General features: G+C 39.1%; 1 protein-coding gene across 1 annotated transcript in view; it reads right to left on the bottom strand.

Moving 5' to 3' along the window:
• sipa1l1 (signal-induced proliferation-associated 1 like 1) overlaps positions 1 to 26,179 on the bottom strand; it is a 92,866-nt gene that overhangs the window by 59,738 nt on the left and 6,949 nt on the right. The window contains exon 2 of the mRNA XM_063495253.1: positions 1,503 to 1,571. The gene's annotated coding sequence lies outside the window, so the exon portion shown is untranslated. The remainder of the gene's footprint in view (positions 1 to 1,502; positions 1,572 to 26,179) is intronic.

The raw sequence follows: 26,179 nt of genomic DNA on the forward strand, positions 1-26,179 counted from the left end.
ATCACTCATTCTTGAGGAAACCAGACCTTGTTAGTAATCAGACTTTGTATAACTTACTTATAGTGAGGGGCTCCCTCTACAATTCACACTTCTGAACCTCTCAATTGAAACACCCACTCCTAGGAGGTTTTGGTTTTGGTGGAGCTGTTAGCACAGAGGTTCACTTTGATTTTCCTGAACTTTAAATGATAACTCTGTGTGTTCACTAAAGCTCAAGATCGTGTTTGCATGTTATTAGTTTTTCCAGATTGTGTTAGTCTATAATTAAGACAGAAATTAAGATCAGACCACATTTTAGAAGTAGTCAAAGAAATCATCATCATAGTGTAAGCCTGAAGACGCCATTTGCAATTTAGTGCTTTATTATTAGAAGTCCTATACACTCAGCTTTTCTTTACATTTGTTCTGCAAGAGAATACTCATGCAAATCTATCTTATGAGAATTTTCCCAAATATTTAATGCAAATTTGTATTCGCTTCTTTTTTAAGGCTCGTGGACTACCAGGATTCTAAATTACAAGATAAACAGACTTTACCAACCACCTGTGTTACTTTTGAGTCCAAATAGATTTTCATTAAAATTCTTACTCACATCATTTTTTTTCCCGATTTCTGTTTTATCTCTCTCTATCCCATTATATTAATTTCCTTCGCTCTTTATTATAATTTCCATTTCTCTTCCCTGGTGTTTTTCCTTTCACCATATCTCATTCTTTTCTCCCCCTCATTCTTGTGTGATTGTAGTAGTGTCTGTGTGTCTGTGTGTGTGTGGGAGTAGAGGAGAGCAGCTATGCTGGCTGGGGGAGGAGGTGAGAGAGAAAGAAAAAGAAGCGAGAGAGGGATAGAAATACACAGAGAGGGAAGCAAAGCATTTACTGGAACAAAACATGCTGTTTCAAACTCATAGATAAGGGCCGCCTACTCGCTAGTTCTTATTTCAGAGCAGTTTACGCCTCATTTTTACAATCTATTCTATTTATTTATTTATTTATTATGCATTTTTATTAGTAATATTATTATAAATACCTTAGACAACCAAGATATTATTCTCTGGCATTTTTTACTCAACTAAATTACTTTAGAGTTGCTAGACCTACCATCTGTCCAGTGTCCATAAAGTTTAACTCCATATTTCAAGTAGGTGGCAGGATGAAGACTACATCTGAAAGCCAATTAGAAGTGAAGGACACACGGAAGAGTTTGATTGTTTCTAAGGATGCTAGTTTTTATATTATTACTATTGTAACACATATAAACACTCTGGTACTTTGACAGCCTGTTCCTAGAATCTTTATGGTAGCCACATATCTAATATCTAATAAAACCAGCTCTTCTTATAAGAAGATCAAGGACAGAAACATTTACTTTGAGAAGTTTGAGTTATTTTTGGTGATAAAAAGCAACACAAAAGAGCATTAACACTGATACCATCTGCATCAACATCTATGATGAATGTAACCCAACAGACCCTGAAAATCCAGCTGAGCAAGTTGGATACTCACTGTTGATCCCGGTATCTCGTCAACACCAGTGAAGTGCAGATGACACAGCCTGAAAGCTGTACAGGAAACCTAAAATAGAAGATGATAATTTGCGGATGAGGAATAGTGTACACAGTGAGGTCAAATAAAAATAACAGAAATGCAACACCTGTAGAGAAAAGAGTGCTTCTATGGAAGACGAGCTTAATGAGAGACCAATCAGGAAAATATTACAAATTCTTGACCCAAGTAGTAAATACCCATCTATGAATTTTGCATACTTAGACACCATTTAAGTTTGTTTTTTACCTCGTCCCCTACAGACTAGCTTTTACTTGAAAACCAAACCGCATTACTGATTAACCAATTAATAAATAAAGCAACAAATTAAAAATAATTAAATAAAAAGGTATAGTCCTTTTCAGTGACACAAACACACAAAAATTTGCTCAGCTCATTATATTCAGCTAAAAGCCTCTGGGAGAAAAAAATGAAGCGCTAATTTAATGGAGTATCTCAAAATGCTTGTGGTAATTCCAGTTCAAGGACCATCACACACAAACTAACAAGACTGCAAAAATCATCAGGCCTGTAATGAAGGGCAAATCTTAATTGACACACAGTCTAATGAATGACATCCATTAGGATAGTTACAAAAATAATATGTAAGGCTTTGTGGCTTACTGAAATTCCAAAACAGGCTTCAAACAAAGATGCAAATTGTACAGTTGGGAATAAGGGCTCACAAGAGTACAGCGTCCACTGTAATCACAGGTCAAACCAGTCATCTGGCAGTTGTTTTTAAACACACACATCCCCACATGCACATATTTCATTTCCTCCCTATGGAGGCTGGCTGGATTTCCTGGAGAACCGATGCAGTTGCATCCGCCAACTCTGCACACTGCAGAAACGCTTGTTATAACTTCCATCTGTGTGGTCTTGGGAATTCATTTGATTTGATGTTAGTTGTGATGAGCGCTTATGAATACCAACTTTAACCATCTGTTGCCCAGCTTAAATAAACAATTAGGTCAGACCTAAACTCATGGCACCAGGGTTTGAGAAGCTGACAAACTTGGTTAATTGATAAGTGAAGGATCCCAGCAATGCACTGTCCCAAAAAATTTACACTGCACTAATGAATAAAGGGATTCTTTATTTTTATTTTCTTCCCTCAGCTACAGTTAACCCAATTTACCTCACACTTGATATATAGCTGGGGTTGATGTCAGGCCTTCAGGGAGTAAATTGTGGCAAGTCTCACACCCTCACACCAAGTTTATCAATTATTATCATCCAAAAAAGGAACTGTCAGCAGTATCAGCCATCTCTTGCTTATTTTCTATTAAACATACATTAAATTACATTAAGTTAACTCTGTATTTTTCACCTGATTGTCTGGCCTCCACCTGCAGTGGCTCCTTGTCCTACAGTTTGAAGACCACTGCTCTAATTGTAGGAAACACTCGGCTTAAAGCAAAAAGCTAATGCAAGGCGAGTTTCTGTTTAATTGGCAGTGATCTGACCTGCTGTTCGGGCATTATGTGTTTACTAGAAACAACATATACATTCATAAAGTTTTTACTTATCCTTCTAGACACCAACTATCAAACAAGCCAATACTATGTGTATATTTTACAATTTTACACAGTTGATCAGTAAATTGCTGCTTAAAGGGGAAAAAAAAGACCTATCCCTATTTCTCTGCATGGGTCAAACACTAGAAAGGACTACATTTATATCTGATAGATTCATCAGTGTTACATCACTATATTGTGCAACTGTGCCACAGAAGTCAATCTGTGTGCTATCTTTAGTCACTATCAGCTGTTCCGCTTTTTTAAATCACAGCAGTGGTTATGTTAAAGGAAGCATGCAATCCGCCCATTGCGAGCAGGCACGTGCTGACTGACACTGTAGTAACAGAACAGACTAAATTCCAACAACTTTACACTTTACAGAACAGGATCTACTGGCTGCCCTCAACTGCCACCATATTTTCAGTCTTGTGGAAGAGCTGGGTAGCAATTCAGCAGTTTAACCATTTTCCACAGGTTGCACCCTTTTAATCACTTACTGTCATTTACTAAGCCTAAACAGTAGTGCTAGTAGCACAGAAAGATGAACAGGGTTCAAAATCCAACACCAGGGCTCGCAAAATTTCAAAATCCCTGGTAGCCCTTTGGGCAGGGACTCTTCAGATAAATTTAAGTAGCCCGAATAAAAAAGGGAGCAATTTTTTTTATGTTTTGTTTCCTGTTTTGTTTCCGTTACAATATTATACATATTGTAACGGAAACAAAACATTAATCAAAAAATTGTTGAAACACAAATTACAATATTGTATAAAAATTACAATCATCAACTCAAATACTTGGTTGTAATTGAACAGAAATTTCTATGAACTTGTAAGAACTGTACAACAGGAATCAGTCTGTGTCAGATCCTGAATTTGAAATTTCCACTGAAATCACAGGTAAGAGGCAAGTGGAACCAAGATCTAGGACATTTGCTTTTTGAAGTTTGCAAAGACTGCTAAATTTTGCCAGTGGTAGTTCACTCTTTGCAACATAGTACGCTGTCCTTAACAGATTTTTCAGGTTGATTTTTAGTATGTTATTTACAGACTGAGCAATAATCCATTTCTTGCATTTCTCATGGGTTCTAATGGGGGCCTTTCTTAAAATTACTGGTCCCAGTAACAAAGGCACTTGTCGACTCAGAAATCGAGGGAACCAACAACACACCCGGCAGAACATTATGTTATTTACACGGGTGCACATAAGTGGTCCGCATGTGCGCATTCGCTGTCACAATAAAAGACGCGCACCAGATAAGAAGTTGCAACGCGCGTTTGCGTCCATATAAAAGGCACTGTTTTTGTCTGCTAGAGTGGGATTTTCATGGCACATTCTGCACCAAATCTCTGTGCGTTCATCATTTGTTTAAAGCCAGCTCACCTCCTGCAACCACTTTTCCTAGAATACGCGCTTCTTTTGTGGTTCGGACTCCATCTGACATTTCTTTGGAGGTGGAGGAACACCAAAGTAATTGCTTAAAGGAGCTTCTTCGACATCTTTAAGAGTTCTAAACAAATGTCTGTCCTCCTCTAGAAAATCTTATGGACGCAAACACGCGTTGCAACTTCTTATCTTGTGCGCGTATTTTATTTTGACAGCGAATGCGCACCTGCGGACCACTTATGTGCACCCCTGGTTATTTAGCTTGTCATATTCCAGCCACAGAAATTCTTTTGTCCATGAAACCATAAAGCTGCACTTTCTTTTTGCCTTATAGTCTGATTTGTCATAACTTTTCCGTTTTGTGGTAAGCTTTTCTTTGGCTGTCACTTCTTCACCCTGACCGGTCTTATTTGGCTCAGCAGAACTAAAATATATATCCTGCTGCCTTTACACACGCACTCACATAACGCTCAGCGATTCTCTGCGCGATCAACCTCTCACATGTTTAAGCTTCCTGCGGGAGATTTCACTTGTCATGTTTGATAGTAAACTAACGATTGATAAGACGATGTCAGAGGAATTGGTGCGCAAATTATCGTCACTCACCAATCAGTACTGTCGCTCTCTATACACAGTTCGCGCGATTGCAAAGTGAAAGCAAAAAACAAGCGCAAATTCAAATGCGATTTCAATATGTCACATATAGGGCTGCTCGATTATGGCAAAAATGATAATCACGATTATTTTCACTGAAATTGAGATCTCGATTATTTGATGATATTTATTTAACAATAACAATGTATTGAATAATAGCTTTAAAGATTGTCAAAAATAGTGTAAAATAGTGTGCAAATACTGATAACAGTGCAAATGTTTGCAATAAAAATAAAATGTAAACATCTATGTTTAGTGAACTTTGCCATGTCGCTCTGTGGTGCAGCTACGACACCAAAGTTTACACACTATGTCTACTTGATCCACGTCTGACTCCGCGAACCCATAATGTTTCCACACCACTGAAGGGTTTTTTACCTCTCTTTTCAACCAACGGCAGTCACTCTCCTCTCCAAATAACTTCTGCTTAGCTTTCCGAGCTTCCCTCTGTTAGCTCCTCTTAATTGTTGTGCCGCGTGTTCGAAACGCAGAGAGGTGCGCTCGATTTGCCACACGGAGCAGCGCGAGAGTAAAGCACGAGGGAGGTGCTAATAATCGGCTCAGTCATTTTTAATGATCGTTGAAAGCCCAGATCGTAATTTAGATTAAAATTCGATTAATTGAGCAGCCCTAGTCACATATTGACAGTGGTTCACCGATGCCAATGACATATTTACCCAGCTACAAAGAATGCAAAAGCATTGACATATATTTTTCCTTCCTATGATAGCCCGACGGGCAGGGCAGGGATAGATTCTGGTAGCCCGACTGGAAAAATCGCTAGCCCCGGGTCGTCGGGCTAGCGATTTTGCGAGCCCTGAACACGTAATAATACGTATCCTTCGTGGCACTACCCTTTTCCCCTTATGGTTAATTTTTGAGAACATTGTTGAAACCCATCAACCCATAAACATACAGGAGGCGGCAGGCAGAAAACCACATGACTTCACTTTCCCGTGCCCCATGTTTAAAAAACTTAATTGTTCTACTCCGATCCTCATCTCCAAACCTGGTTACAGTCTCCAAACCCTCTTCCATCCTCTGATGCAAAACAGTTTGGAGCAGCAGTCATCTTTATTGCCATCTCTCTATACCCCAGGCTGTTAGTACAGACTGCTGACCTGGACCTTGGACCTCTCCATAGTCTGTTTCTGCAGGCTGGCATTCAGCCTAATGAGGCTTGCTAATGGTCCCCTCATGTCAGTCTGAGGAAAGCATTCTACTCTATGCAAACTGGAACACATGTCCACACACTCACTCCTTCTAGCACTTTCCACAGTTGCCTAGTTGATAATAAAAAACAAAGATGACCAATGTATGACTCAACTAAACGCCAAACCGCTGCCCATCATCGGTCATACTGTATCACACAAACTCTACTTATCTTTCTTTGCTTTATGACCTTTCTTTAGCCCCACTGCACAAGACTTTTTAGGACTATCTGCACCTGGTCAATGCGATGTGGGGAATTTCAAACTCGGGAAGCACAGAAAGGAAAAGAAAATGCTTCCCATAACTTATCCATTATCAAAACAGCTGCTTTTTGTGCTGGTTTTCAGTCTGGGAAAAATTACACAGGACTCTGAGTAATGCTTAGAAAATGAATGGCAGGTTACACATTTCCACATTTAAAACATTCAGGGGAAATGAGATGTACAGCAACTAGACAACATTTTGCTGCGCCTGCCACCAAGTCCGACTGGCTTCACAAGGCCACACTTTCAGAGAAACTTGTCCATTAGCCACGCTCTGTTAACACTTGCTAGTTAATGATTATGAGCCCCGCTGAAACACATTTTAAAACATGTGGTCATTAACTATGGACACGCATGACACATGCGAGTTAAATAAAACACCAAAGAGTCCAGCATTGATAACTTTGTCCCAGAGCTGCTAAGAAAATTCAAAAGATCATCTTTTACTCTTTGGAATGATGAGAGCTCCAAAAGCACCTGTAAAATCCATTAAGTTTATGCAGGCAAGTACAGTGAGCCGTAGCTATGACCAATGCTTTGACAGACTGAAGACCGTCACGGCAGATAAAAGATGCTCTAAAAGCAGCTGAGTGCTGTGAGAGTGACAAGTTAGGTAGGAGAAATCAGAAGTGCTTTAAAAAAATTTAAAAAAAAAAGCAGCCAGACGGACTGCAGAAATGTCTGGGAGACATGAGTTTTAGAGAGCAGTAAAAATAGGTGATTTGAAGCTAAAAACAAGATTAAAAGGAAAGGTCCGGACTGGCAGACCAGTTCAAGGTCATGTCTTAAGCCAAAGCCACAAGCTACGCAAGATGCTTTGACCCCTGGTTCTAAGCAGTAGGCGTGCAGCAAATAAAAATATCAGTTTTTAGATGTAACTACAACTATTAAATACATTTCCACCCATCAGCTTTACATCAGCCTTGGATTTAAAGATTATGCCTGCCTAGTTAAGTAAAGTATCAACGTCGAATTCAATCTGCAAAACATCTGAATTAAAACTTTCAACAGCCAACTTTAGATTTCTGTAAGATAACGTATTCTTATTTTACCATAGAGGGAATCTGTTAGCTTTGGCTAGAAAACACAATCCAACATGACAACAAAAAAGCCCGTGATTAAGTGGAATGTGTCTTTTGGCTAGATTTTTTTACTTTTATTTTTTTTTTTAGGAGGCACCTTCACAATACAAATCATACTTTGGGACACTGGATTCAGACAGATCCTAAGCTCAAGTTGCAGGTCGTAAAACAGACAGCGTCCAGATGTCTGGCAGAGGGTATGTAGCAGAGGATTTAGGTAGTTCCCTTCCAAGTCAGCTACTGGTGGTCATAGCTGACAACCAAATGCTTGCCAAGTAGTTCAGTGCAGTGGTTCTTGTGTGTATTTGGCACACATTTATTGTTTCATCGACCAACTATAAATTCTTTCTATAAATCCATCTTTAAATTTAACTAGATATGATGAGATTTTTGTGAAGTTCTCTTTTAATTCTGAATTTTACCACAACGCTTGCAGCCAGGGTGACCTGCGGCTTATTATAACATTATGACAGCAGCTTCTTCAAAAGATTGTTGTTTCTTCTTAGTCCTCGACAAATGGCAGGTAAGATGAGAGTCCGGAAACATCACAGTGATACTGTTGTGGTGTAAATCATGAATGCTTAAAGCCTGAGCCTGTTGCAGTACAGACAAGATGGGGAAATAATGAACCTGACAGCTGGCTTTTTGCAGTCTTTTGCAACGAATTCAATTGATACAAATTAGGCTTTACCAAAATATGCTCACAAAAAAAATGATGCCATATCCCGTTACTTGCACCTATTAAGATACAAATTCAAGTGTTGCAACGTGTGCCGTTAGATTCTCGTTTCCTGTCTACTTGAGAAAAAGCATTGAACTCTGAAGAATAATTAGCACCTTGTAAGTACTTCTTATGTAACCCCCTCTACCTTTGCCTAGTCTCTGATCATCAGCAGGCAATGCTTTACAAATGCCAAGACTGAAAAGAAAAACTGCACCACGCTGATGTAAAAAGTCAACACCTTTTTTTTTTTTAAGGACCCATAAAAATACCACACTCTCACTCCACGTTATAAATGCCCCACATTAGGGGAGTGAGTCAATAAAGTTTGAGGTAGGTCATGTTGCATAGAGGGAGGGGAAAAGCATACTGTGCAAAGCCCCATGAAGGTGTCTGGGTATGGGACTCACAGCACTTGCAAAAACTCATAGTGCATCAAATTCTCTGTGGATTTCCTTCCAAAGCCACTTCAAAGCCAGTGCAAGCCAGCAGAAGCAGCTTTGTTCCTTTGCCACCTATCCTCACTTTCTACCCATTGTAAACCTGTCTTCATTGCTTTGGCTATAGCTCTCTATCAAGTCTCAACTGCTTGCTCTTCACATTCCTCCATCACGGGGACATAAGCCTCAGTTTCTCTCTCCCACACTATTCAGCTCCTTGGAAAATGGGGATACGGGCTGGCAGAGTCACTGTATCAAATCTATTTGTCGGTTAAACCTGCAGCGGGATTAGGCCTGCTTTTAGCCGCTGCTGCTATTCAGCAAACGTTTCGAGTGTGTTAGCTTGCGCTGCCGTCCAGTCAGGTTTTGATGGGCCAAAGCTATTCATGAAACTCCTGACTTGCCAGGAGGAGTTCAACCACCGGCCACAAAAGCCTCTGACTTACTGTCATCATGGTAATAGTCTTCACAAGTGTGTTCTCATAACCACTGACATGTGAGTATGTCATTTTCCAAAAGTCTACATACCAAGAGTCTTTGTAGAAAATTAATGGTAATCATAACTGTTCTATCCACGACACCGTTAAGCGGTCATGGCAGTGATGTGGCTGGTTTTTTAGCCAAGTATCACAACAATAAAAGAACAAGAAAGAAAAAGAAAACAAGAAAAAGAAGCAACTGTGTGACTGAAAAAGCCTGAGAATCATCTGCACAGGGTTAGAAAAGCATGACCAAAGTAGCAGATCCTCTGCTATGACTATAAATCACAACAGAGCTGAAGTCTACAAAGCTAAAGAGAAAGGAGTGGAGAGAGGAAGACCAAAAAAAAAAAAGGAAGAAGTTTTACAGGGAAATAAAAAACATGCCAAATCAGTACAAAAAGATGGGCTCAAGACCAGATACCAGAGAAAGGGCTTGAGATAGAAATATAAAAAGATAATGTGAAGCAAAAGTAGCCAGTAAAGAGACTTGAGTTCACAAGTTCATCTGGGAAAAAAAGGAAACCTTTGCACTCTCTACTCTTCCACCTCATTTCCAGACAATTGTGTCTGCACTTTGCAGTGAGCACAGGAAAAAGCACAAATATCAAAGATTCACGTAGCCATGGAAGACTGTATCCATGTGTGTTTGTGTGTCATTTCTCAAAAACCCAGGAGCACCTGATGCATACTTCGGAAGGAATTAAAATTGAATCCCTGGGGATAAAGATGCACCTTAGGTAAATTTAACTGTTCACTGCCTTTGTCTAACCACACTCTGGTAAAGTGTAAGCCTTCACACTTACCTCAACTGTGTGCAGACCTGTGGGGAGCCTGTTGGGACCCAACAGTGTGGTAAAACCTTGATAATGAAAGCTATAAATCACCCTTACCACATCCCCAGCCTCAAAGCTCATAAAACTCCAGCCCACAACAGCTTGACAACAAAAACATGGTACTTTCTTTTTTTATTTTCCTCTCCCTTTACTCGAGTTCACACTATAAACATCAGTAGCAACAGGGGTAGCCATGGCAAAGCAGAGTTACCAGGAAGACTTCTTGCGCCTTCTGTCTCCAAGATGATTATAAGTAGAATTAAAAGACATTTTCTTCTGTTTGATAAAACCTAAAATACATTTTACATCGCTTTATTCCCTTGCTAATGTAGACTTGCTGATTCATATGTGCGCCTACAATCACAAGTAAAGCAATATACATTTTTTAACAGTCTGTCAGTCACTGGAACCACATGTTTAACTCATTTATATATACGGTGACAGATGAAGCTGTCAGAGCATTCATTCTGGCAAATTAAACTAATTCTGTGTCTGCTAATCTAATATTTTATTACATTTAGTCTCATATTGACTGAAAATAAAGTATGATTAAAATTGAGTCCTTGCGTGCATTACTTCACAGACGATGAAGTCAGGAAGTTTGAGTCACTGTTAGTCAGAGATATGCCAATTTACCAGCCGCACAAAGAAAAAGAAAAATGCCGCCATAACATCAAGGTAAACAAAAGAAGAGAGAGGGAGAATGAGTACGTGCCAACGCTTTTAAACCTGACATCTAAAGACACAATCCCACTACTTACAGCAATTAGCCCAGCGTTTTGTTCTCTCTCTGCTCTTTGTTGTTCTGACACTCTAAACACAGTACCAGGTAGCATCACTACAGACAAAGCCAAAAACACTGTCTGACAAGTTCTGTGGGAGGATAGCTTAAGTTAACTGATCAAACTAACCAGGGAGAGTGTCTGTCTGTAAATACAGGCACAAACATACCTCCGTGTTGTGACGATAGCAGTTTGATCGATGGTTTAGTTCTGCATGCACACTGCTGTGCAAAAGTCTTATTCCCATTTTCCTACCAAATCATGAGTGCAAACGTATATGGAAATGGTTCAGTCAGTGTTTGGTATGAGCACCTTTACTCTCTTAGGCAAGTTTTGTTTTTAAGTCTTCAGGAATAATTCTTCTGGTATCTTGAAGGACTTTCAAAGCTCTTCTATGGATGTTGGCTGCATTTTGTTCCATCTCTAATAAGATTGATATGGTTAAGGTCTGTGACCTAGGGAGGCCAATCAATGGTCAATGAACAGTGGATTGATAAGCAGAACGACCACATGCATATTTTATTACATTCAGTCTCATATTGACTGAAAATAAAGTATGATTAAAATTGAGTCCTTGCATGCGTTCCTTCACAGACAATGAAGTCAGAAAGTTTGAGTCACTGTTAGTCAGAGATTTGCCAATTTACCATATCTTTGCTGCCCCCCACCCCCCCACCCCCCCATTGCCTGACATGACAGAAACTATTCATCAGCTTATAAATAGCCGCTTCTTTTGTCCTTCATTTTTGCAATGTGTTCTTCCAAAAATTGGTATGACACCACTCCAAGTCACACCAAGTTTTTGGCATATTTCGGAATCATCTTGTTGGTGCAAAATTACCATTTTATACCTGTTAACCTGCTAAAGTTGGCTTTTTTTGAAGATGCAACTAAAGCATTGGGGACAAATGATGTGCTTTTGAGATTCCCAGTAACAAAGTGCCTAAAAATAAAATGCAAAATTGGTTCGTTGTTAAGTTTTACGTAGATTATGCTGATTCGTCCCTTGAAGTTAGGTGTCTTTTTTATGCTTGAATGGTTGATAAAGAAGTGTTAAGTGGCTAAATTAAAAGAAAATCCCTGAGAAAATGGTCAAATATGGACTAACGCATAAGCTAAACAAAACAAAAGTGGAAAAGGTTTACCTAATATTTTAGGCAAAGCACACATTTCGAAATGCAGTTTCCATTTTACACAGAAACGCTACATGTTGTCAAAAACATGCTTGCTTTTAGTCCATGGAGTAACCCAAATATCCATAGTAGGCAGGCTTGTATTGATTTTGCCTAGCCAGCTCAGAGGCAAATGGCGATGAGGCCATCGGTCACAGGGCGATTGACAGCTGCATGTTTAATGGTCGTGAGAAACGATGTGCAGGGGTTTCAAGGGCAATCGCTGTTATAAGAGATGGGAGGAGATGAGGTTAAGGCTCCAGACAGCAAGCCTGTGACACTTTGACAGATGTGAGTTTTATACCTCACAAAGCAACACACACAGAAAAGGTCTTTGAATAAAATGCCTACTGCTAAGCTTTCTGTGCAGTTCCCTCAGCCTCAGAGCTCAAACTAAAGAAACAGTCAGGCTGTTGGTTGACTGGGGCTTTATCTGGGAAAACAAAACAATTAAGTTCAGGGGCGAGATTTTCTCAAGGCTTACCTTTCCCTCGCACTCCTTTGCATTCATGACAGCCTCTACTGCTCTACTAGTCTGTTATCTGACGCTACCTTTTTTCCCTTTTAAAGATCAAATGTTTTTACCTTTTCTTCTAATGCATGGTCCTCAGATCTATCTGCCTAACTCTAACATTGTTTATTTTCCTTCCTACTCTCATCTTTTTGCCATTTCTCTATCCATTCTTTCAGTTACCACTTTCTTAGTTCCCACAACTGGGTTTCTTTTGGAACTTTTGTGGTCATATTTCCCATTTGAGAGCCGAGACAGCTGGAAGAAACGGTTTGGATATAGTCCTGTCAAAATATCAAATGGGAATGCAGGCCCAATTTGTTTAAGAAAAGAGAAAAGAAAAAGAAAGAAAAGTAGACGATTCAAATACAGCATTAGTTCTCCAATCCTCTCTCCAAGTAACCCTCACACCGAAGCATTGGAGAGTTTTGCATTTTTAAGATGTTTTTAGACACAAACTACAGCTGTTTACTACTATCTAAAACTTAAAAAAAAAAAAAAAAAAAGTTTTAAAATAGCACCAGACTTAATATACTTTATCTACAACAACTCCTCAGCGGTATAAGGTGCCCAATATCTAATGATGCAAGCCCACAAATTCATCTTTAAATTGTTTAATTATATGTGGCGTCTTTTGGACGCCATATACAATGAAATGATATGTGGCGTCCATATCAAATTGAAATTTTGGTGAACTTTGAGAGCACTAATAGCTCAACGAAGCACAATCAGTGCTGTGGTAAATAACTTTTTCCAGCTCGTGAGACAACCAGCCATTTCGACTGATCAACTGTTTTTCCATTTACTCCTACAGTGTGAGAGGCACAACAAATCCAGGGGGAACCTGATCCCTACCACTGTCCGATTAAAGTATTTAAATATGGTTAAGATCAAGAGAACTGCTGAGAGTGACTAAAACCATTCTACAACTTAACTCCAGAATATGTTGATAAAAACATGTCTGCACACTCTACAAAGTTGCCATTTGACAGCGGTGCATACAGGAGGTAGGACTTAAATTTCTACATCCATCACTATATCTCTAAATTCTCCAGAGATCAACGTAAGCTAGTCACACATAGCATGTAGTTTTGCCAATGTTCACTTGATCCTAAGTAGCCAACGAGGCTTAACATCCAGTCTGAATAAGTCCAGTGCTCTTGGTAATGTCTATTAAGTTCATAGATGCATTGCATGTGTAAAAACAGCTGAACAGTGAAGGCGTTTCAGATAGATGTTACCTTTACAGACCTGTCTGGGTGATTCAAACATCTCTCTTATACATAGAGCATTCTGGGAATTGAAAGGCTGGTTTGCTTAAGCTCAAATTCCAGTCGCCACAGATACATGATAAACTACTGCAAGCTTTAATTCCCCCAAATACATTTTCATTAGTATGACAGGTACACCAGAGATGGACACACACACTTGAAAGCTTTTTCGCCAGACAAACATGTCTACTACTCATCAAGAGCTGAACTTTATAATCTTTTTACTTTGGATATAACACAAAACAAACACAGCCAGTGGATTGGCTTACAGTTCTTTCAGTGGTAAGCAGTAATTCAACAGCTGATGCCTAGGGAGGAGAGATGTTTTGTGTGGATTTCAATCAGTTGTTGTTGAAAACACATTTCTATTAAATGGCACACACAAGAAAACACTGGCTGTCTGCATGTCAAGATCTAATACCGTATATCAAAGACTTCAAGCTAAAACACAGACGCCTCTCCCTTTAATTACAGAGGTCTCAGAGTGTGAGATGATGAGCTTTTTAAATACAGCTTGCAGGGTCACATGGGCCTTCCTGGAAGACCCCTGTAGTAAATTATTCAGTCTTTATTCAACACTTATGATACTTACAAAAGCCAAAAAGAAACACACCAGTCAGCTGGGGACATTAACAGGAACAGGTTCTTCACAAAACTGCCCACAATCACTGAGTAACACATTGCCAACTTGAGGGGAGAAAATGGTGTGTGCATGAGTACCAACTAGTGTAAACTGTCCTTTTTTTAACAGAACATGATGAAAGCATGCGTCTTTCTTGGTGCATTGCTCCACTGAAGAGTGGCTGTAGGGATAAGAAGGCACTAGACACGGAAGAAGGAAAGGGGAAAAAATAAAGCTGCTAATTACCGTTGTTAGAGCCCTGCATTATCATTACACTCCAAGGTTTCTGACAACACAACAACTGTGCTGCCATGGCAACACTGTGCCGAAAGAGATGTTGGTACTGTGGCCCTGTGTTTCGCCCATTTAATATTGCCTCGGAGATCTGCTGACTACACGCAATCAGTCTGTTCAACATCAATCTGATCATTGACCTGCACCTTAATCCAGAACCCCGCTCTGATGAGCGCAGGTGGACACATCAGTCAGCTTGGCTGGCACAACTTCACCCATGGGCGAAACAACACAGCACAGCTGGGTTCGTCTGATATTATGTAACCCAGCGCCACCCCCGCAAGGCCTTGTTCACACCACAACACCCCTCTCCTCCTACTCCACCTCCCTCTAGTGCACCGTTGGCTATTTGTAGGAATAGGTGCATTGTGAAACAAGAGTGTTCCAGTACAAGCACGGCTCATGGGGGATATTTGAGGAGGAAAATATTTCAGGTGGCCAAAACAAGCAAAGAAAAGGTTTATTTTATGCATTGGTCAATTTTTAGATTTTGGGTTATATTTTGTTCCATTACTTGTCTTATTTCAGACCAGCAGAAAGAAAATGACCAAAACTACACCTGTAAGTGCTTTACAACAACCTGTCTACAGGATGTTTATGCAGAATAAGATACTTGAAATAGCCAATGTCTCATTTGCATATTTAAACCAAAATACACACACACACACACACACACACACACACACACTCATTTTCATATCTTAGTGAGGACATCTAATTGACATAATGCTTTCCATAGCTTATCGTAACCCTAACCATCAAAAATGAATGCCTGATCCGAACCCTCAGCCTAAACCTAATCATAACCTAATCGTAACCCTGACACTAAAACCACATTTTGACCCTCAAAAATGACTTCAAACTCATGGGGACACGCATTGTGTTCCCAATGACTGTCGGTCCCCACAAATATAGTGATGTCTATTTGGGTGGGGGGACTGTTAATTGTATTTTCCTATAAAAATTCTGCCTCATACATTGAGCCACTTCTGTTTATGCACCAACTTTTCCAGGTTTATTCTCATCTTGTATTCCAAAGGTTTCAACAGACGGCTTTGTTCATGTATTATACAGAGTGTGATTTACAGAACAATTTATCTTCCCCCCCCCCCGAAAAAAAACATGGGGAAAATAGACATTTTCTCATCAGTGACAGTAAACTGGAGGCAAAACTTTGATTTTGGTACAGAAACAAATAATTTTTCCTTGTGGTAAACTCATTGTGCATTCCATGACTAACTGGAATTGATTATGGTGATATTGTTTATGCCTCCACCTCCCCACTGAAGCCTGTTGAATCTTTTTTCTCTCAGTGCACTGTGTTTCACAACACGTGATACTTTCCAAAATCATTGCTGTATGTTAGGCCCCAGTCACACAGACCTAAAGACTATTCCGTGACACCCCAGGAAACTCCAGGCGCTGACTGGAACAACAAGCATTTGCAGACAAGCAAGCATCTTCCATGCAAACTGTTGGCGACCTCAGAATCCATTGCTAACCTGTCTCTCGGCCTGTGTGAGTGAGGCCTTATAAGTAAAAGTTAGATGGTCCTCCTTAGTAAGGAGCTGGAAAGCATGCAAATTATATATAAGACTCCACTTCAAAAATCACCTTGTTACCTCTAGATCCTTGCTAATTTAAACATAGTAGTTATAATGTCATAGGATATTTTAGCATTAGCTGTATCTCTGAGTCACACTGACTGCAGAAAAAAAATCCTTTGGTCCCTACAAATACAATAAGCCACAAAATATTCTCTTATTTCACTGTAACATTTTAGAAGGTTATATTTATTCATTTTTACACTATATGGTTATATTTCACTGTTGCATATGCTTTGTGCATGTATAATGGGTCTGTCTACACTGTTTTTAGTTTCTCTTATGAAAATCTCCAGTTTCAATTCCATTTTCAAAATGGACTGTGTCTGAATAAAGGATTCAGTATTTTCTGATTTATGGAGAGATAAAAGGTCATATCCAAACTCAACAATTTAAAAAAAAAAAAAAAAAAAAAAAAAAACTTTATTATGAGCTTTATCTGACGTTCAGATTGCTTTTTAAATAGAAATCATTTTTAGACACTAAGGACTCATTTACACATTTATGTGTAAAATCTTTAAAAAAAAATACAACAAAACTATGAAACTAATTAATAAGATTAGTAAAGTGTCATTTAAAAATGTGTGCAAATTTTCTTACCCTAATCACCTGTATTAGAACACTGTAAAACTAAATATGCATGAACAAATTGGGGCTTGAGCAAAACTACCGCTCTATGAAAACAGATTGTTTAATGTCATTTCCAACAATTTGGTCTTTTTATACTCATTAAACAGAATGAAACATAAGGTTGATTGTGTGGGACAGACACTCCCTTCAGCTGTAGTTTAACACTCTTACAGATGACTAGCTTGTGGCACTGCTTTAACTGCCTGTAATAGGTCAGATGAGATTCCAGTGTAGTCTCCATCACTGATTCCAGCACTGATTCTGCCTTTACTTCTTGGAAACAATTTTTGTTACTAAGCAGTACTTGCCAAAAGTGGAAGTGCACCCGTTGCCTGGCAACATTAGCTTACTGAATCTCATATTAGGAAGCAATGAGAACCACGGGAGCTTTGAGCTCGAACCCTCCAGATACTTTTCTAATCTCCGACTGTAGAGACTGTGAAGTCCAACTACAATCATGCTATTCAAGTCATCTGATAGCACATTATATCTTGCAGAGCTCATATCTGCACACCTGACTACTCATCATAATCCCATACACAGGCATAAACTTTAAACCACAGAACAGCAGTGGATCCCCACAGGTTAGTTACTACATTCAACTTAATTTTCACTAACTCAGTCCTGCTTAACAAAGACAGAAAAGGGACACTTCTTTCCAAGCACTACATCTGTGATGAAAATTAGGGAAGCAGCCTTAAGGGTCCATTCATTTAAGCCTCTCTTCAAGCACAGAAAACCCTCCACTCACCCCATCCCAAGTCTAAGGGATTTTAAAGGTAGTAATTTCATTAAAAAACAACCCTGTGGGTTCTCACTGAATTAGATTTTCCGCTAAACTGGCCCTCTGTCATTAGAAAGTGCCACTGGGGCAATCAACTGTCCAACTATTTGCTAGTTAATGAAAAACATGAGCTTTCATAGGCACAAACCACTGATCGAGCTTTCCTCTCTTCAGCTTGTGAGACCCAGCAGAGGCACCAACTAGAAGTTGTCAGAATACTACTGCAATGGATCAAAGCGCTTAGTGGTAAATCACCACCAAAGACCATCTAAAGCAGAATAGCCCTCTCTATTTGAGTGACTGGGTAATAAGGCAGCACCCATTTATGTTGGCAGGGAGAGATGTAAGGTAATAGGGTAGCAGGAGAAAAGTGTAGTTAGATATGGAAGCTTTGTGGCAAACAAGGTTACCATCACCTGCATCAAGTATTTTCTGGGAATGACACCAAGCGTATGATAGGTTCTCTTTGAGAAGTCTGGTAAAGGTCAAGAAAACCCTAGATGTTTCATGTATTGGTTAGTCAAGGAGTGAGTCACAAAAATTCTTATCACAAATTATCAGACCAAAGACTACATCTGTAAATCAGATGTAGTCTTTGGTCTGAAAACACAAGCTCATTGTGCATTTGAGTGTTTAATTAACTAATAATATCTGCAAATTTACTTTTTTAAATTGATAAGACAATATTATGTTATAGAAGAGAGTTTCTCCAACTATAGGGCATGCCAGATAACATTACCTTGGACTGCACTTATTTTGCCGTTCCATTACACAATTTCCTGCTGCTACATATACCAAACAACTTGCTAAAAGAGGCAAGTGTCATATTGATCAATAAATTACAATAACCAATTTCAGCATTCTCTATGTCAATAAAAATGTTCACAAATCCCAACACACTGATATATCGCAGGTAATCTTCACCCAGTTTGTGAATGAAAGGAAGATCTAATTTATGCTAATATTTTCAAAGACTCACAATCTGGGCCAAAGTTCACATGCAAACCTACTGAGGGTCACCGCGGTTAGGACTGCATTCACTAACTGACAGCAGGAACAAAGCCCATAGCAGCTGGTTTCTCTACAGCAACATGCGCCAGTGTGTGTAGCACAACACTTCAAATCCCACTTGTCCAAATAATCATTAACCAGTTCAGCCCTGAGTAAATATTTTAAGAACCTTTGTAAACTAGAAGGTAAATACACACCTTAGCAAGAGGACACACACATACACGCACACACACACACACAATAAAAGGAGGGGGGCTCAGTAGTGGGACTTCCAGATTTCATTGTTATTCGGCATGTTGGGCTTACATAGGGTTGAAAACGATGAGGTCATCCCTATTGTGTACACCAAGCATTCACACACATACCTCTGCATGCCACTGCAGACCGTTGGCTCAGCTGAAACACAAACGGGATGAAGCTAGTTTTTGGAAGGTTGGGGAATTTTTTTTTTTCCTCTCATTTAACCAAACTTTTTTTTTTTACTCCTCAAAGTCATCAAAATAAATCCAATAAACTCAAGAATGAAAACTCTACTTGTGTTTGCAAGGCTGTCACCTCAAAAGCCAAAACACTCCCATTCTTCGATGAGCTCAGTGAACAGAACGGTTGCACTGAGCAATACAGATCATGACAGGCCACTTTCCTGTTTTGGTTTCTGCAGTCACCACCTGCAAGCCAGATGATGTGAGATTGGGCATTGTGACCCATTTTTCTGGATTAGAAGAAAACTATCTGCAGGTCTACTTGACTCTGTCTCATCATTGTTTATGTCCACTAGTGGAGCACAAGATAATTAAGGCGAAAACAAGTAGAGACAGACTATAGCAAACAGTCCAAACAACTGGATTTGCTGCTTTTTTGAGTGTTGAGCTCTTTGCAAAAGAATAAGAAAGCCGCCCTTGTAAATTGGAAAGGCAGTGTTTTAGTACTGTATAGACTAAATAACAGATTCAAAAATAACCAGAGTAATGAAATGAAAATAAGCCAGAAGCCTGAAATGTATCTGAATAAAATAAGCACCCTACTCAGTTACCAGCAACGACTGAGGAATTCATACCTATTCAGCATCATCTGTGGCTTTCTATGCGCATCTGACAAGCAGGAAGACCGAGCAGGGTTCAGCCAAAAGCTGCTACTGCTGATTTCACTAAATCCAGATGGATTTATGTGTTTACCATCCCTGGCACTATCTAGGACCTCCTTGGAACCAACAAACCCGAGCAAGATGTCTTTCATTATGTGGATCTGTCCTCCTCATCACGAGGACTGATTGTTGGAGCTTCATTTAACATTTCTTCCTAAGATAAAGATGCCACCACATGCACTGATATTCTTTTTCCATGACCCTTTAGCAAATATAGCTCTTTTTGTTGGAGAATTCTTCAACGTAGAATTCAGAGAAACAGACCATAATACCGCCAATGATCGGCTAAATGGCAGAAAGGCTTTATCCTCGGTCGTGCCTAAACTCAGGCAAGAAGCATCCATCTATCCCTTTATTGCTTGTTCTACTCAAGAAGGCTGTAGCCTTTAATGTGCACTGGGCAAAGCTTCAGTGCATGCTGGGATAAATTAAAAGCTCAATTCATTTCAATTTTTGATATTCTTAGACGCAGGGAGTTGGTGTCGGGGGTTTTATGAGCAGCAGCTGACAGCCATGTTTTGACTTACATTTAACCCTCAATAAACCAAACTATTTAAGTTGCCAAAATAACAAGGTTGAGTAACTTCTTTATATTTTTCATCCAAAGAAGCAGAGTTTCTTGCTATTTTTAAAGTGGTCTTGACAATAGCTCTCCAAGCATTCTGAAGGTCTTTCAAAGGTTTTTCCTGAACATTGGCACTGAACATTGACCTGTGACTCATTCTACAATAAAAAATAAATAAAAATATGCACCTATCTCAAGGAATGAACTCGTGTTGTGTCTATACATAACACTTTAACACAGAACCACTTTTAGACTGCATCTTTATCTTTTTTTTTTTTAGATTGTATCTTTTGTTACTAGCAACCTGTTACAAAAAAACACAACTTGTTCCATTTTCTTTCATTCAATCTATGAAAAGAATCCAGTTTGACAGGCACAAAAACTGTATTTTTACACCAAGAAAGTGATTCTCAAAGAACTGTTATGTGAAAACCTGACATATCTGTACATGGTACATAGTGTGTCCTTCAAAGATTTAAAGAAGAACAGAAGTATCAGGCCTATCTACAGCAGATAAACAGCATTTGAAAGTTATGTCTTTAAGAAATAGGACAAAGACCTGACACAGGACCCGAGAGGTGATTCTGGTCTTTCACAAGAATTGGACTGAAAGGAATCAGTCAGATCAAATTTTGAGCAACCATGCAATATAATCTGGAAAGAATCCAAGTGGCTACAACTTCATTTTTTAACATGACAATGATCCCAAACACACTGCCAATGCAGTAAAAGGATATCTGGATAGGAAAACACACAATGGAAGACTATCAGTTATGGACCTCAACATTATTAAAGCAGTGCGGAACAAAATGTAATGAAAGGCAGCCTTGGAATGTCCTTCAAGAAGCTGTAACAACTATTCCTGAAGATTACTTTAATTACAAAAAAGCTCGTTCAGGAGTTCAGGCTATGTCATAGAGTAAAAAGTTGTTCATACAAAATACTGCTAGGTTTGCTAGAATTTTACAAATTGTTGTTACTTTTATTATTCCATTTCCATGTATGTTTTCACAATAAATTTACTACCCCCACTTCCCGTTTTCCTAGAACAATATGAAGGAATGAGCAGTGGCTCAGAACTTTTCACAGTGCTATATAATACAGCCGTGTCACTTCAACAACAAAAGATAGATGAACCAATACTTTAAAACAATAATCACCAAGAAACTCAAATGAACTTTTCCACCTTCATGCTTCCATTTAAAATAACATTTTCTGCAGAGGTTTCATTTTGTTGTAGAAATTATTTTATATAGTACTGAAATATCTTAAACTCAAGACTGGCAAAATTACATGTCTAACTATGGGAAAAATTAACAACAAATTGCAATATTTTTTTTTTTTAAACAAAAAGCCCATGATGTTAGAATTCATCCCCACTCAGCCACTCTAAGGTTAAAGTAACTTGAACACTAAATCCCATCTCTGGCTGAAATATGTGCTCCATGTATCTGACAACCATGCCCTCCTCCCCTGTTTGGCCACATTACCATAAACATCAACATAGCCAAAAGATTATCTGTTTGAATTGTTGTGGCTCAGTGGGAAATTACAGGCAAGGAAGAGAACTCAAACTGACAGAGAAATCACAACGACTGTCAATTACAGTGCACTTAATGAATCAATTTCAAGGCTGGGAAACAACTCAAAAGCTTGTTGACTTTAATACCAGATTTTTCTTTTTGAAACGCCTCTTCACACTATGGCAGCTCAGCAATGCATACTTTAAAACAGAAGAAGGGAGAGGGGAAAAAAAAACTCATATCCCCTTTATCACATAAAATAATCAGCTGCTTCCAAGCTTATAGTATGCCACACTAAAAGCAATATAGACTGCAGATGATCAAAAAAGAAAACTTAAACCAGGCACATGACAGCTTTCCAACTTTAAGAAGTGACAGTTTCCCTTGGATGAAAGAAGCAACTTCATCCTGCAGTGCTGGATAATGACCAGGATGTATGTCTTCCTTTAATCCCGTGCCTGTTTCCCTTACTTGTGCGACTGTCGTCACTGGAGGCTTTCCTACAGTTGCACGTTCAGGAAATGGCACATTAGACCTTCAGGCTCCTCCATAAAAATGCATTTGAATTTTTCAGGATCAAATTACTACCATAATGAAGCTGTGAAGCTGCCAAAACATACAAAAACAGTATTTATACAAGAGGATAATCTTGTTAAGTCAGGACCACTATAGTCTAAAAATAAAAATTGCCATTAGCAGTGATTTATATTTGGTGTCATGGCTCTGATGTGTCACCTTTCCACGGACAACTGATGGCGAAGATCCTTGTCAACATCATGACAAGGATGGAGGTGGACGGAGGTGGGTAGCAAAGCAGCTTGCAGATTTGTAGCAACTGAGGACAGCTTACATAGAACACCCTGCCTGTATGCTATTTGCCCACTAAATGTGTAGAAGAATATTAACTTGATGTGAGCTGGGACTGAAATCAGCCCAGATTTTTTGTTTTGGGGTTGCAAGCTGCCTGAAGGAATGCTACGCTCAATTTCTTGTGCACCCTCTCAATGATATGGAAGAACTAGAGAAGCTTCTCTGGCAAGCTTGGACTCAGAATAATTAACTGTGTGCACTATGTAGTTAAGCGTGCTCTCATTTCAAAGTTTTGCCCCAGGAATTCAGACATTAACTCGAGTGGGTACTCATGCCTCATGCTTGGATACAAATGCAGGAACGTTTGAGAATGGGTCAAACGTTCCCAGAGGATGTGGGTGACAACACATTAGCCTCACTTCTTGAATTCTTCTGGACAGCTTGCTGCAGTCATATTAAATATCATGTATCATTTTTGGAAGCCCACCAACAGCAGTGTGCTATTAGTCTAATCATTTTTTGAGCATTTTACATCCAACCAGTCAAGACAGGGTCTCAAGGGGAGCTGAAGCCAAGCCATCACAGGGCTACTGCAGAAGAGCAATCATTTATGCCTACATTCACACCTAGGGCCAACTTGATCCCCAACTTGATCACCAATGAACCTGATCGGAAACCACCTGGCAACCATCTGCCTCTCTGCATGGCAAGTGTTTGCTGAGGTTGCTGCCTGTCGCTAGGTGAAATTGGACACAAAGCAGTATATGTAGATTCACAGAAAACTTTCTTGTGAAAGGCTTGGTCTTTAGCACATCACCCATAGTTTTCATGGAAGACACTTGCACTCTGCAAACTGTTACCAAGCTCACCAAGCAGCAATGAAACTGAAGAGTGTGACGCAAGCTGTAAATGGAGTCTATTTGCCAAGTGCCTTTTGTAATATGTTGGTTGTGGTAGTATAGCACAAGTTTTACTTTGAAGGCAAACTGTCTCAATTTCTAGTCTGCATTACACTACAAGTTCCACTATCGCTTGACCAGTAGTTGACGAGTGTTTGGCCAGCCCAAGGGTCTTCCATGACCATGGTATTTTGATAGCAGTCAAAGCAATCACAAGGTGGTTTTGTAGTGCAGCACCCTCTTTGCAACCAATTCCACTCAGTGATGGCCAGAAACACCTTTTTTTTGCTTGAAATGCCATCCTGAAAATACATGAATATAAATATAAACATATAAGTGGATGGGTAATTTGCTACAAAAACCCCAATTTCCTTTTTCAAAGAACATCTCACTCCTGAGCCTCAGAAGTTCTCCCATTTCCATTGTTAACCAACATCTAACATAAAACATCTAAAATGAGAAATTATAACTGTCAATCTCAAAAACAGAGCATGTTATCCAATATTTAAAAGCCATGTGTCAAACGGAGAGACAGTATTAACAGAGATGCTATTAATTTGAAATTCCAATACTTTTCCCACTCTTTAAGCTTCCTTTTTGTTTGTTATTATTTATTTCCAATTTTGTAACAGGAAAAACAAATGAAATATACATAAATAAATCACAGCTTTAGCCCCTTACCTTTGTAAGAGCAAAAACCCAGTCATGCAAATACATGAAAGTAATCCAATATTTAAGGACAAACAGAACAGATAAACATTGACTACGGCCACTTCATGTCATCTAAATTGCTGACAGAGTGATGGCAGTAAACAAGATAGATATAAGCGGATTTCAGCCAACATATTAATGAATCCCCAATCATTAAGCTATTGAGAGGCAAATACAAAAGCTACATGCAAAAATAAAGAAAACAAAAGGTGCACTCTGTCACAGACACATGGTCCTTGCTGTCTCATTTTAACCTGAGATTTCTCTACAACTCTTTATTTCTGTTTTTCATCTTTTTGGTTTTAGTCATATTTCTCCAGGGTCTTCTCTCCTTTCCCCGACAGCTGTCCCTCTGACTCAGGCTACCAGCTTCAAAGTGGCTAAGGTTATTTAAAACCTCTGAACTTCCTCTTCCAAATATAATACACTTTAGCAAAAAATAAATAAATAAATGTTAAACAGGAAAGGAAATTTGTCCAATTACACTGTCAGGATGCAAACAGTTGAAACAAACCTTCCAACCAATCAGTGAGCACTGCATGAATCACTACATATTCTGCATCTACTGAAAATACACGGGGAACAGTTTGAACTAAAGAGATTAAAACTTTCATAAAAAGAGACAATTTAGGAGATTTCTGCCAGAAAAGCTCTTAGGCAGTCCGCCAGAATTGCAAATTGTATGGCATAGATTTGAACAGCAGAACAGTGCAGACGCATGCACCGCTGCTCCAACAGAGAAACGAATGATTAAGCTCATTAGAGCTAATTAGTGAATATTACTGGACAGATTTCTACCAGATATTTTGAGTAATTTTACACCTTTCTACATTTCCAGCGATAGACCACGACTTACAACCATTTTCATGATAATGTGCAGCTCGGATTATTTTGATGAAAACAGTCACAACTTGTTATCTTCAGTTAGAAAAGATGTGAAATTCTGTAAAAACCACAAATGACATGTGTTATTGATTCTGAGAACTCAAACCAATTTAATACCTTTACAACTATACTTAAGTCCAAACTGCTTGTTACACAAATTCAAAGACTCGCAAACATGGCTCGAATCACTTTTTCCCATGTTTTTAAAGTCTCGCTGTTTATCGAGTCTTCGCAGTATGTGAAGCTGAAAAGGTCAAATAACAGCAAAGACAGTGAGCCATTTCAATTACCACATACTATTTACTGTCACTATGCAGAAATATTAACTTCACACACTCCTTGGCTCAGGCTGTGGGGTTGTGGGTTGCCAGATTGCACTAAAGATTAAACTGTATGTAGTGTGTGGATTTTAGACTGTTCCACAGGCAATCGGGCAACTTGTTGCATGGGCTGTCCAGCTGAAGACAGTGTAACTTCCCTGTCGGAAACAAATGTTTGGAACACCAAAAAACAACCACCAACTTATCCAAACAGAGTCAGCCGAATAAATAAATAACTACACATGAACAGATTTCCTGAAAATTAAAACGCTCAAAGCATAACCAAAGTTTAAAAAAAAACTGAAAAATAGAAATTATGTTGGATATTTAAATCACCAAAAATCAGTACCTTGGCTCTGGTCTTGCAAATTTGTGTATTTTGGCTTCAGCTCCCCCACAACCCTGAATTCGATAAGCAGAAGAAGATGGATGGATGGCTGGGTAGACAAATATAATGTCAGGGCTGTGCAGATTACTGGGAGAAGGAGCAAAATGCAAACCCAATGG

Source organism: Pelmatolapia mariae, linkage group LG15 (assembly GCF_036321145.2).
Source record: "Pelmatolapia mariae isolate MD_Pm_ZW linkage group LG15, Pm_UMD_F_2, whole genome shotgun sequence".
Lineage (NCBI taxonomy): Eukaryota > Metazoa > Chordata > Actinopteri > Cichliformes > Cichlidae > Pelmatolapia > Pelmatolapia mariae.